The 13,649-nt window shown below is 47.8% G+C and overlaps 1 long non-coding RNA gene across 1 annotated transcript; it reads left to right on the top strand.

The window, feature by feature from the left end:
• The first annotated feature begins 4,750 nt into the window (after positions 1-4,750).
• On the top strand, positions 4,751-11,280 carry LOC119952834. Its single transcript, XR_005457897.1, has 2 exons — positions 4,751-4,862; positions 10,042-11,280. It is a non-coding gene; the product is annotated as an uncharacterized LOC119952834 (long non-coding RNA).
• Positions 11,281-13,649: the final 2,369 nt, after the last annotated feature.

The following is a 13,649-nucleotide window of genomic DNA, read 5'->3' as shown; positions in this document are numbered from 1 at the left end:
TCAATTGGATTAGTCAGAGACAATCTGCCTTTGAACAATTCATGCTGGTTCTCCTTAATTAACTCAAACTTCACCAAATACCTGTTGTTTTTCCCCTGATAATGGGTTCCAAAACCTTAGCCAACTGTGATTTTAAACTAACTGGCCTGTAGTTAATGGAAATGTTTGTATGCCCCTTTTTGAATAAGAGTGTCATATTTGCCACTTCAATCCTTTGCCATCTCCCCATTATCTGAACCAGATTGGAAGATTTTGGCAAGTTCATTGTCTTAATGTCTTGGGGCAACAGGGTAGCATGGTGGTTAGCATAAATGCTTCACAGCTCCAGGGTCCCAGGTTCGATTCCCGGCTGGGTCACTGTCTGTGTGGAGTCTGCACGTCCTCCCCCTGTGTGCGTGGGTTTCCTCCGGGTGCTCCGGTTTCCCCCCACAGTCCAAAGATGTGCGGGTTAGGTGGATTGGCCATGCTAAATTGCCCGTAGTGTCCTAATAAAAGTAAGGTTAAGGGGGGGTTGTTGGGTTACGGGTATAGGGTGGATACGTGGGTTTGAGTAGGGTGATCATGGTTCGGCACAACATTGAGGGCCGAAGGGCCTGTTCTGTGCTGTACTGTTCTATGTTCTATGTTAACTTCCAGTTCCCTAAGCAACCTGGGATTGGAAGCCATCCAGACTGAGCGACTCATCTACCTGCAGATCAGACATGATCCCACCGACCTAAGAACTTTGTCATTTTTGTGTTCAATGTGCTCAAGAACTATCTCTGGTCATTTGACAGCAAATGTTCTAACTTGGAATAAGTTTGATCACAGGTCATCAATCTTTTGCCATATTTGGCATCAAATGTGATCAAATGGCAAAATTCGCTCAAAGCAATCCAAGGTGCTCAAAGCTATCCGATATGCTCAGCAACCTTCACTGAGAAATACAAGGAAGTTAATTACTTAAATAATATCTGAATTTATTCAGTCTTGACATTTAGTCAAAAAAATCTTTCAACTGCACAGTACATCCTTGAAAACACCCACCAGAATCCCTTCAGTTCTTAATTAATTTTATTCTCTGGGTCTACAATTTCCATCCACCAAACTCAAGGTGGAATTTTCCCAAATGTTGACTAAGTGTTGTTTTGGACAAGCAAAGCAAAAAGTAGCTCGCCATCGGCATTGGTGAGATATCGCACCATATTTTCAGGCATTGAGGGAAAAATTAATTTGCACAAGTTTCACACTGCACCTGTGGTGAGCTAAATCTTATTACCCCACCCTCGTATCACTCAAGCACTTTAATGAGCATGGGCGGCAGTACAATTCCCCAGTATGTGCTTCAAGTCCAGTCCGGTGGATGGCTGCGAGGAAAGCTGTCCTCAGATTTTCTAAGGGAGCAGTCACCAGGATGCTGGATGGGGTGGAACAGCAATGCAACACCCTCTACCCTCAAGAGTACCAAGCAGCGGCCTGCTTTTGGATAGCATGTGATCTTCAGGGTGAAAGGCAGTGGGTAGCCTCTGAGGCCATGTGGCACCAACTCCCGCCAAAGGTGAGTGGCAGTGTCCCTGGACATTTGGAATCTCCTCCTGCACTGATTCTCATTCATCTCCAGGTATGTTATCCACTATTAATAAACATTGGCCTAAGGATGTTGTCTCCTAATACCCATTGCCTGTGGTCCAGGGTCTGGCAGCTGAGCAGCCCCCTGCCATCCCTTCCTCCTAAGGAGCTTCTCCTGCCTCCATGTAGCCATATGTTGACACTGGTGTTGTCTCTTCTGCCTCACAACGAGTAGGATAACCTCCAGCTCTGCAGGCTCCATGACTGTATCTGTGCAATAACCAGATGGGAAAAAAGAGAATGAGTGACCATGGAGGCTTCCGGGCCATGTCCTGACCCATTGCCCATTCAATCCCTGGAACATCCTGCTGATGGTCAGTGACGGCTGTACTCAGCTTCACACTGAGCTCCACTCCCTTACTTCCCGTACCGGCCTCCCTGAACAGGCGCTGGAATGTGGCGACTAGGGGCTATTCACAGTAACTCCATTGAAGCCTAATTGTGAAAATAAGTGATTATTATTATTATCTCCCACATGAGCCTCTCCCCACAGTGTGACAGATAGACCTTGGATGCCATCTTTAGCCTTCAGGCCTTCCACAGGGAAAAATCATGAGGCCCATGGATTAACCGACTGGCCATCTGTGCAGACCTCCTGGGGGATGTGGGATTGGGGGGAGTTGTGGGGGGGGGGGGGTGGTTTAGTGGCCTGTGAGAACACCACTCCAACAATACATGTTGGAGCTGGCTGCCTGATAAGCTCCAAAACCTTTGGCCCTTATCTCGCGTACAGTATATCTGTGCGCCTTTTCTTTTCTTTAAATAAATTTAGAGTAACCAATTATTTTTCTTTTCCAATTAAGGAGCAATTTAGTATGGCCAATCCACCTAACCTGCACATCTTTGGGTTGTGGGGGTGAAACCAACGCAGACATGAGGAGAATGTGCAAGCTCCACACGGACAGTGACCCAGGGCCGGGATTCAAACCTGGGTCCTCAACGCCGCAGTCCCAGTGCTAACCACTGTGCCACATGGTGCCCCTGTGAGCCTTTTCAGTGTATGCTGAGGGCAAGCCTGGGTATTCACAGAATGGGGAGCTCATAGTGGGAAAGGATAACTTGTGATTCCCTCTCCAGTCTCATCTTGAATTTTGATTTATCTTTACCATCGGCGATGGTGAGAGAATTGAAGATGTGGTTGGCATGGTCCCCGGCCATGGAGAGGAAGAGAGCGATCTTCCTGGCATCTGAAGCAGCTTCCAGGTCCATGGCCTCAAGGTATAGCTGGAAGCGTTGTTTGAAGATCTTCCAGTTGGCCCCTAGGTTGCCGGTGATGCGGAGGGGCGGCGGGGGGGCGGACGCTGTCCATGTTGCAGGATGGCTGTAGACTGGTGGAAGGCAGATCACTTGCAGGTAGGTCTAAGAAGTTCTAACATCCCTCACCTACTGGTACCATGATGTGTTGGGTCCTCTGGATCTGTGGAACACATACAGGCTACCAACACTTAAAATAGTACAACACTATTTTATTAAGCTAGAAACTGTTGAACATAATTTCACTGTGGGTTAACACGATGTTAGATTAAACTAAAGACCTGTGCCTATCCTAACCTGTCTATGCACTCAGCACATGGTGAGGGTCTGTGCTGTCAGCTGTAAGCTCTGTTCTTCTGAAGGGCTGCAACCCGAATGAGCGGGAAGACTGGTGCCCTCTGTCTTTATAGTGAGTGTGCTCTAACTGGTGTTGTGCGTGTTGATTGGTCCTACTGTGTGTCCATCAGTGTGTGTGTGTCTGCACCATGATATACTGATGTACGTTATGACACCTGCCAAACTCCAGACCCTGCCAAAAGCGGAAGGGAGGGTGAGGGAGGATGTTGGAAGAGTGAGGGGGAGCAGAGAATGGGTGGGGGGAAGGTGGGAGAGAAAAATGCTGTTATCTGCGGGTGTGAGGGAGAAGGGTCATGCTGCACAAATAAAGGCAATGAAGCAAAACATAAGACTAGCCCATTGAAACATACGTTAAACAGAATCTGCGAGGCTGGCCTGTGGTGCAGTGGTTAACACTGGGACTGCGGCGCTGTAGACCCGGGTTCGAATCCTGGCCCTGGGTCACTCTCCATGTGGAGTTTGGACATTCTCTCCATGTCTGCTTGGGTTTCATCCCCACAACCCAAAAGATGTGCAGGTTAAGTGGATTGGCCACGCTAAATTGCCCATTAATGGAGAAAAAATAATTGAATATTCTAAATTAAAAAAAAACAGAATCTGCTTATTCTAAAGCTAGCTCAGTTTCATGATACTTAAAACTAAAGAAATTCAGAAATATGGAAAATTAACTTTACAGTCCTTTTTCGTGTCCCCAAGGTTAGGTGATATTCCTAATCACAAGTGTTTGGGCATTCTGGTTTGAGGCCATTGATGTCAGTTATGTTCTTGCAACGTTAAATGATAGATTAATGATTGCTTCTGAGCACAGTTCATGTCAAATGATGACTTATTTTGAGGGCAATTGATGGTAACTAGGTGCAAATGAATGCGGTTGAGTGCAGATGATGCCAAAGGTTTGGGAAGGGAGGCTCGAGGGACCAAATAGACTAACCCTGTTCCTATCTTCCCAATGGCGGTGTTTTGGTGAGTTTGAAAAAGGGCCAAGGATGATACCGCATCACCTGGCCCATGATTCAACCTGTTTGATGCTGGCACTTGGGTGAAAACTGTCTATATGCCTTCCTTTCCCAGTGCTGACACTGTTACTATGGACAATTTATAATTCATCACAAAAAAATTACAAAGAAAGAACAATCCGATGTAACAATTAAATTTCAGGCCTGTGTTCCTGTAAAGTTGGACACTGTGTATAACTGTGGTGTAGTGAGCTGGTCAGAGATGGAACACAGGGTCAGTTCATTCATGCTGATTACACTGCTTAATGAGTCTGGAACACAGTAAGGTCAACGGACAGGTTATTTGGCATTAGCGGCACTTAAAACGTCCGGGCCACCCTTAATAGGCTCTATGGGCAGCTTCACTGACACCTATTGAGATCAATAGAAATTTAATAAAAATTTATAAAGGTCATGTAAATATTACATTTCAAAGTATTATTACCCTTTGAAAAGAGGAATTTGACTCTTTAGAAACATTCTGAGAGTCACGAGACAATCCCACATCATTTGTTCGTTACTGTTCTGCATTTCCCAATCAATGATGTGTCCATAGATCTGAAGGGATGGGTCCTGGGAGACTGTATGTGTATATAATGTGGGAGGACAACTGCCATTCAGTCGAGCTGCTCGGAGGATGTCTCCAAGGTGAGTTTGTTAATACAAAGTTTCTGTTTCATTCCTTTCAGTGTTCATTGATTAATCGGGTGGATTGGGATGGGTTTAGATCACATTCTGTGTGTATGTCCAGATGGAGCGGGGGATAAACTCACCGGTTTCAGTATTCTGGGAAAGTAATTCAACATTTTTCAGGTTAATCACCAGGTTAATTAACTTCTCCGTGTTTTTAAAAAAATATTTGTTCTCAGGATGTGACTCATGTTGTTAAGACCGGTATTTATCGCCCATCCCAAGCTTCCTCGAGAAGCTGGTGGGGAACCTTCTGTTTAAACTGTTGCAGTCCTTGTAGTGAAGGTGCTCCCACAATGCCCTTCAGTAGTAATTCCCATGACAATGACGAGAGAGCAGCAATATATATCCAAGTCAGGATGGTGTGTGATTTGGAGAGGAATGTGGAGCTGGAGTTGTGCCCAAGACACTGCTGCTCTTGTTCTTGGTGTTAGAGTTTGTAAAGGAAGAAATAACCTTGTTAATTTGCTGCAGTACATCCTGTAGATAGTACATACTGCAGCTGTAGTGTGGTAGACGGTGCAGGAGAAACTGAGTCTCATAGCAGGAGCACCAATCAAGTGAAATGCTCCATCCTGGATGGTGTTGTGTTGTTGTGGCTGCACCTTCCAGGCGAGTGGTGATGATTCCATCACACTCCTGACTTGGAGTTTCGTGATTTAGGAGAACACTTGTCTCAGAATACCCAGCCTCTGCCCTGCATGTGCAGCCAGAGTGTTGATACGGTTGCTCCAGTCCAGCTTCTGCTCAATGCTGTACACTAGAAATTGGCAGAGTTCAGGCAGAAAGATAGTTTACCAAGGTGAAAGGTCAATGCCCATCAAACAGAATGGCAAGTTTGTAAAAATAGGAGGAAAGGGAAACTAAGGACGCGATTAAACCAAAAGAGTTCGGTGTCATTTTGGTGCTGTGTTTCCCACCGGCCTTTTGGGTGAGATCTACACGAGCATTCATCCCCGTGTCATTTTTTTTGCACATCACGTGAGATTCACCGGCCTCGTCCTGTCAAAGAGACGGTAAATCACATTTTTTGGCAATGTCAAACTTGCAAAGTATTATAATGTGTTTACATCACCGACGGTTATTCAGCCCAACAGGTTTGTGCTAATGTTTATTTCCACATGAGGCTCCTCCCACCCCTCGTTATCTCACCCCATCAGCTTTTCATTCTGTTCCGCAGTCCCTCATCTGCTTATCAAGCTTACCCTTAAACTTCCTGCATCCTGTTCAAACGAGGAGTCCCTCATTCTAACTATTCTCTGACTAGAGACTTCTCCCCTGAATTCTCCATTCGATTTGTTAGTGAATATTTATATTTATCTCTTCGCTATCAAATCCTTTCGTAAGCTGGAGGACGTCAATTAGGTTACCCATCAGTCTTCTCTTCTCCAGACAAAATAGTCCCACCTTATTCGATGTTTCTTGATAGGAATACCTCGCTGTTTTTGTATCATTCTAATAAATCTATTTTGCACCTTCGCCAGTGACAGTCTATCCTTTTTATGAAATGGAGACCAGAACAGTTTATAATTCACCAAGTGTGCTCCAAAAAGTTTTACTGAAGTTTAACATAACGACTGTACTTTTCAGTCCACTCCTTCTTGGAATGAACCCAGTGCTTTGTTTGCTTTTTCAAGACCTTATTAACCTGCACCCCGCCATTTAGTGGTTGCTATATTTGTTCCCCAAGGTATGTTTGTTCCTGTACTCCCTTTAAATACCTATTTTCTGAGGATCATCTGTGTCCTTACTCTTCCTGCCAAAATTTATCATCTCATTCTTATCCATGGAAACAATAGAATCCAGGCAGAGCAGATGGAGCCATTTGCACCATTGAGTCAGCACCGACCCTCCGAAGGAGCACTCTATCTTGGCCGATTCCCCCACCCTATTTCTATAGCACTGCACATTTGGATTGGATTGGATTGGATTTGTTTATTGTCACGTGTACCGAGGTACAGTGAAAAGTATTTTTCTGCAAGCAGCTCAACAGATCATTCAGTACATGGAAGAAAAGGGAATTAAATAATTCAAGAAAATACATGAGAATACATAATAAGGCAACACAAGATATACAATGTAACTACATAAGCATTGGCATCGGTTGAAGCATACAGGGTGTAGTGTTAATGAGGTCAGCCAATAAGAGGGTCATTTAGGAGTCTGGTGACAGTGGGGAAGAAGCTGTTTTTGAGTCTGTTCGTGCGTGTTCTCAGACTTCTGAATCTCCTGCCTGATGGAAGAAGTTGGAAAAGTGAGTAAGCTGGGTGGGAGGGATCCTTGATTATGCTGCCCGCTTTCCCCCGGCAGCGGGAGGTGTAGATGGAATCAATGGATGGGAGGCAGGTTCGTGTGATGGACTGGGCGGTGTTCATGACTCTCTGAAGTTCCTTGCGGTCCTGGGCCGAACAGTTGCCATACCAGGCTGTGATGCAGCCCGATAGGATGCTTTCTATAGTGCATCTGTAAAAGTTGGTAAGGGTTAATGTGGACATGCCAAATTTCCTTAGTTTCCTGAGGAAGTATAGGCGCTGTTGTGCTTTCTTGGTGATAGCGTCGACGTGAGTGGACCAGGATAGATTTTTGGTGATGTGCACCCCTAGGAATTTGAAACTGCTCACCATCTCCACCTCGGCTCCATTGATGCTGACAGGGGTGTGTACAGTACTTTGCTTCCTGAAGTCGATGACCAGCTCTTTCGTTTTGCTGGCATTGAGGGAGAGATTGTTGTCGTTACACCACTCCACTAGGTTCTCTATCTCCCTCCTGTATTCGGACTCGTCGTTATTCGAGATCCGGCCCACTATGGTCGTATCGTCAGCAAACTTGTAGATGGATTTGGAACCAAGTTTTGCCACGCAGTCGTGTGTGTACAGGGAGTAGAGTAGGGGGCTAAGTACGCAGCCTTGCGGAGCACTGGTATTGAGGACTATTGTGGAGGAGGTGTTGGTGTTCATTCTTACTGACTGTGGTCTGTTGGTCAGAAAGTCAAGGATCCAGTTGCAGAGTGGAGAGCCAAGTCCTAGGTTTTGGAGCTTTGATATGAGCTTGGCTGGGATTATGGTGTTGAAGGCGGAGCTGTGGTCAATAAATAGGAGTCTGATGTAGGAGTCCTTGTTTTCGAGATGCTTTAGGGATGAGTGTAGGGCCAGGGAAATGGCGTCTGATGTGGACCGGTTGCGACGGTATGCGAATTGAAGTGGGTCAAGGCGTTCCGGGAGTATGGAGGTGATGCGCTTCATGATCAGCCTCTCAAAGCACTTCATTACATCTGACGTCAGGGCCACCGCGCGGTAGTCATTGAGGCATGTTGCCTGGTTCTCCTTTGGTACCGGTATGATGGTGGTCTTCTTGAAGCAGGTGGGGACCTCGGAGTGGAGTAGGGATAGGTTAAAGATGTCTGTGAATACCTCTGCCAGCTGGTATGCGCAGGCTCTGAGTGCATGACCAGGGATCCCGTCCGGGCCCATCGCATTCCTTGGGCTCACTTGCAGGAAGGCCGATCTGACTTCGGAAACTGTGATGGTGGGTATGGGTGAATTATGGGCTGCTGGGGCACTCGACAGCGGATTGTTGGTTAACGTTGATCATGGATAATGAGAGGAGGGGCTGTGTCGTGTAGTGCATTTACAACTTAGCAAGAATAGGTTGGGCAGGTCCAGGAAAAACTGATTAAATCACTACCATGTGTTGAATATTTGTATGCCATTAATTATATTCTGTATATTGGGGAAGATTTTGAGCCCACATTAGCCATCAGTGGTTAGAGCACTGCTGCCTCACAGCTCTAGGGTCTCTGGTTCAATTCCAGCCTCGGGTGACTGTTTGTTTGGAGACTCCGGATCCTCCAGTTTCGTCCCACAGTCCAAAGATGTGCAGGTTAAGTGGATTGGCCATGCTAAATTGTCCCTTAATGTCCAAAAGCGTATTTCGGGTTACTGGGTTACGGGGATAGCGTGGAAGCCTGGGCTTAAGTAGGGTGCTCTTTCCAAGGGCCGGTGCAGACTCGATGGGCCAAATGGCCTCCTTCTGCACTGTAAATTCTCTGATTCTATGATCAGTGTGGAATTCGACACAAGCCCAAAATCTCACGAGAGTCGGGAAACGAGATTCCACCAGCGAGATCTAGTTTGCCAATTTTACACACCCCTGCCCATGAGGTAATGAGGTTCACAGTGGGAACCTCATTTGAATAATGTTAATAAATTTACATTTCATAATAGGGATCACTACAATATGATGCCCCTCACGGCAAGGTTTAAAACAGGTCAAAAAAATTTAAATCAGTCGAGGCAATCCTGCGGGCGGTGGGGGCAACAAGATAAGTTTATTCCCTGGGGGAGAAGGTCATGCCTGGGCAGTGCCCTAGCACTTCACCAGGCACTTCACCTGGCACACTGGCAGTTCATCTGCCACTTCCCCGGCCCTGCCAACATGACACTGCTGGTTGGCATTGCCATAGGTGGACCCTCTGGTGAGCCTATGGGAGGGTTCGCATTATGTGTGGTGGGGGGGAGCGCGATGCATGTGGGGGTAGTTCACCCCGGTGTTTGTGTGGGGGTCGCCCGTGTCCATGGGGTGGTAGGTTTTGTGTAAACACAGATCAGCCTTTAAGGTGGCACGGTGGCGCAGTGGTATTAGATTAATTGGCTCATTTCCTCATCACATTCTGAGCCCACTATTTTACTGAAAGCTGCTTTTTTAAATCTTCAAACACATTCAGTGGAAGTGAACACATATTTTCTGGATGGTACTAACCCTGTAACACAATCACTATACCGCTTGAGCCATTGGGTTAGTGACTCTGAGACTGGAATGCTATCACTGAATGAGGATCATTCATCAGATCATAAATTAACTAATTTCACAGGCTTTCTTTCGAACTTCTCTTTGCAATAATTAGTCTTAAATATTGAACAACATCAACTAAATAGATTTAATGACAGAAACATTCCAATCCACTGACCATGACGCATTTTATCTGTTCAATGAACCAAAATGCATAAAGGTGACAGCAATTGATTGAAGAAGATAGTATTTGTACATTTGCAGAATATTTTTACCAAAACATTATTTCCCCAGTAATCTGTGAATATTGTCCACTCCATGTCTGATGCCATTGGTTTTACTCCATTAGGTTGTCCATCATGAAGCTCTCTCTGTTTCTGGGCTGTGTGCTGCTGTCGATTCTGGTTGTAGCCTCAGGCCACACATTTGATTCAAAACTGGATGAAGACTGGAAGAGCTGGAAATCACAAAATGAGAAGCAGTACACCGAGGTAAAAGGGGAATTTGTTCTAGTGTGGAGCCGATTCCAAACATTCAGCTCATTGTGAAGGGGGGAGAGATTCCACACTCAATAAATTATTGAGAATTCTTACTTGGAGTTTAGAGGTGAGCTCCCTGTTGGGGGGAATGGATATGTGAAGTATAATTGGAAACATATCGATCCTAAAGTTCTAAGGGAGTTCTCTAAATCTCAAACTCCAGTACGAGGACCAACAGAATGCACAAACAGCAAAGATTGGGCAGAAGTTATTGTAGCTGACAGAGGTCTTGCCCCACTGGCTGGAGAGCTGGTAAGAGCCCCACATCCCCTATTATTGGGACGGCCAAGTGAATTAAGTGTCAATCAGGACTTTACTGGGCAGTGGCAGGGCTCCCACAGGATCAAGAACCCCAAGGGTAGAAATCACAACACCCAAGGGCTGCCAATCTGTGAAAGTTTGTCAGGTGTGCAATGCTTCGCAGTGTCACCAGGAGGTGACGTTCCTTCCTGTAAAATACGCACCTGAGGCCCAGTCCATCAGTGAGTGGTGGCAGACTGGGGGTTGCAGTTGGTGGCGACTTGGCAGCAAGGCTGTGGCTCTCACTGGACCCCCGCACTTCCCAACACCGGGTCCATCAGTCAGGTACTGAAGAACCCCAACGTGGAAGACCACATGCAACTCCAACAGGGTTTGATTTTCAGGGTTGGCACATGTTGGATTTCATGTTAGATGCCCAGGTGGATATCAACAGTGTTAGGTTGAGCCCCTAATTGGGTATTAATTGTCCACATTAGAACCTCAGTTGCCAGTGGTAGGGCAGCTGCCCATGAGCCTTCACTCCCTGAGCTTCATTGGACAAGAGGCATGAATGGGGAGGTGTTCCCACCTTCCACCCTCCTGCCCATTTAAATGCTTCTCACACACCAACACAAACTCACCTCAGGGAAGGAAGATAATTAAATTCAGTCTTTGGTGCAAGTTTACTGGGGTTCCACTGGTCTTCTGTTGAAGTTACCATAGAAACCATAAATACACCTTGTGTAGCTTCAGGAATATTCTTTGTAAACATATCAAAATTGCCATCACACTCATCAATCAGAACACCCCCCCAAAATGAAAAGAATAGAGGAGATAAAATCTAACCTGGAAAATGGATGATCCATATTTCCTCTCGATTTCCAATATTCTGTTGTTCATCGCAAAACATTATGTCCAGGGATAAAAATGTTGACCTCGTTCAACCAATTATTGCTACTGCACTTTCAGGCTGAGATTCCAGAGTGGGAAATGTGCCGGGTTGGGTGACTCAGTCAGGTTGAGATGCAGAGAGAGATTCAGTCTCAGCGACATGACAGTAGCAGGTCGAGCCTCACTGTCCCTTGGCAAGTTCCTGCTGGTCATACATTAGCACGGGGAGGCAGTGACATAGTGGTATTGTCACTGGACTAGTAAAACCAGAGCCCCAAGGTAATGCTCTGCAGACCCAGGTTTAAATTCCACCACTGCAGATGGTGAAATTTGAATTCAATAAAAATCTAGAATTAAAAGCCTAATGATGACCATGAAACCATTGTCGATTGTTGTGAAAATTCATCTGGTTCACTAATCTAATGTCCTTTAGGGAAGGAAATCTGCCCTCCTTATCTGGCCTGGTCTACATGTGTCTCCAGATACGCAACATTGTGGTTGACTCTGAACTGTTCATCAAAGGCAATTGGGAATGGGCAATATATGCTTGCCCAGCCTGCAACATCCATGTCCGATGAACGAATAAAAAAATGGCCATGCCATGAATACTTATTATAATAAAACTTTTTTAAATGACCTACGTTTATAAGGTCAGCAGTTCACAGGGATGTCATAACTCTAGGTTCACAAAGATCAGGGGCGGAGTTTTCCGACCCCCACGCCGGATGGGAGATACGCCGGGAGTGGCCGGGCGATTCCCGCATTGCACTCTGGGCACCCGCCGGTTCTCCCACCCCCCAAACGGCGTGCCGCATTTTACGGACAGGCCGCTAGGGAGGGAATCGCCACTCGCCGTTTCTAACAAAACATCCTCTGGCCCGGATGGGCTCCCGAGCGGCCTGGCCAATACGGACCTGTTTCACGCCGGCGCCAACACACACCTGGTCGCTGCCGCATGAACAGCGCGCGACAGCCTGCGTGTGCGGCCTGTGGGGGGGGGGGGAGAGGAGAGCGGATCGAGCACCACGGGGGTGCTCCCCAGTAGGGTCTGGCCCGCGATCGGCACCCTACCGATCGCGCGTGGCATCCTCTAAAGATGCACTCTTTTCCCTCCGCCACCCCGCAAGACTCACATCCCTCCATGTCTTCCAGGGGCACCCGCGGGCCGAGGACAGCAACGCTTCATGCGCGGCGTTGGTGCCGGCCAACCTGCGCATGCGCACAGGTGACGTCATTATAGCGCCGCCGGGCTGTGTCATTTAGGCGGCGCTTAGGCGCTTTGACGCGGGCGCCAAGGCCCGGCGCGCGAAATTGACACAGCGCCGCTCCTAGTCCTCTGGGGGTGGGAGAATAGGGGGCGAGGAGCGGCCTCAGACCGCCGGAGTGAAAACACTCCGGTTTTCAATCCAGCGTCGGCACTTAGTCTCCCATTGGGAGAATCGTGGCCCAGCTTTGTTCAGTTGTATCTGAGTTCAGTGGTTTTCTTTGTGAACTCTGCAGCTTACCTGGAAGCTCAGGACCAGCAAAGGCGAGTCACGAGTGAGCTGAGGGGTGTGGGGACTGGGGTCAGGGCATGGAGGAGAAGCGGGATACAAGAGTGGACAGAGAGTGCACCTGATCTCTGTCTAACATCAGACCATAATGGGGGCGATTCTCCGCAAAATGCGGAGAGTTGTGAAGGCTGCCGTGAAACCGGCCGTGTTTCCCGGCAGCCTCCGCGCCCCCTCCCAGGACCCGATTCTGCTCCCTGGTCGGGGCTAGCAAGCGGGGCCCCGTGAACCTCGGCATCGCGGGCTTAGCGAAATTCGCTAAGCCCGCGATGCCGAGGTTAACGGCGGCTGACGCAAACGATGACGTCAGCCGCGCATGCGCGGATTGGACGGCACCAACCCGCGCATGCGGGGGCGTTATGCCCCTCAGCCGCCCTGCGGACTGATCCAGCGGGGCGACGGAGGAACAAAGAGTGCGCGGGGTTCGGACCCGCTGCCAACAATCGGTGGGCACCGATTGCGGGCCCATGGCACCCTTGGCACAGCCGTGCCAATCGGTGCCATGGTTCCCCAGAACGGCACTTTGCGGCCGTTTTCACGAACGGTGAGAGCAGGTGTGTTGGAGTTCGTGAAAACGGCTGTAAAGGCCTGGGAAATCGGCCCATCGGCTAGGGGAGAATAGCGGGAGGTCGGGAAAAATGTCGGGAAGGCCCTCCCGCTATTCTACGACCCGTCGTGGGGGCTGGCGAATCGCTTCCAATGAATGTGATGGGGAGGGGTAATGAATGACAGTAAAT

This window comes from Scyliorhinus canicula, chromosome 18 (assembly GCF_902713615.1).
Source record: "Scyliorhinus canicula chromosome 18, sScyCan1.1, whole genome shotgun sequence".
NCBI classification, from domain to species: Eukaryota; Metazoa; Chordata; class Chondrichthyes; order Carcharhiniformes; family Scyliorhinidae; genus Scyliorhinus; species Scyliorhinus canicula.
Note: the sequence above shows the minus strand (reverse complement) of the source record. Positions and strands in the feature narration are given on the sequence as shown.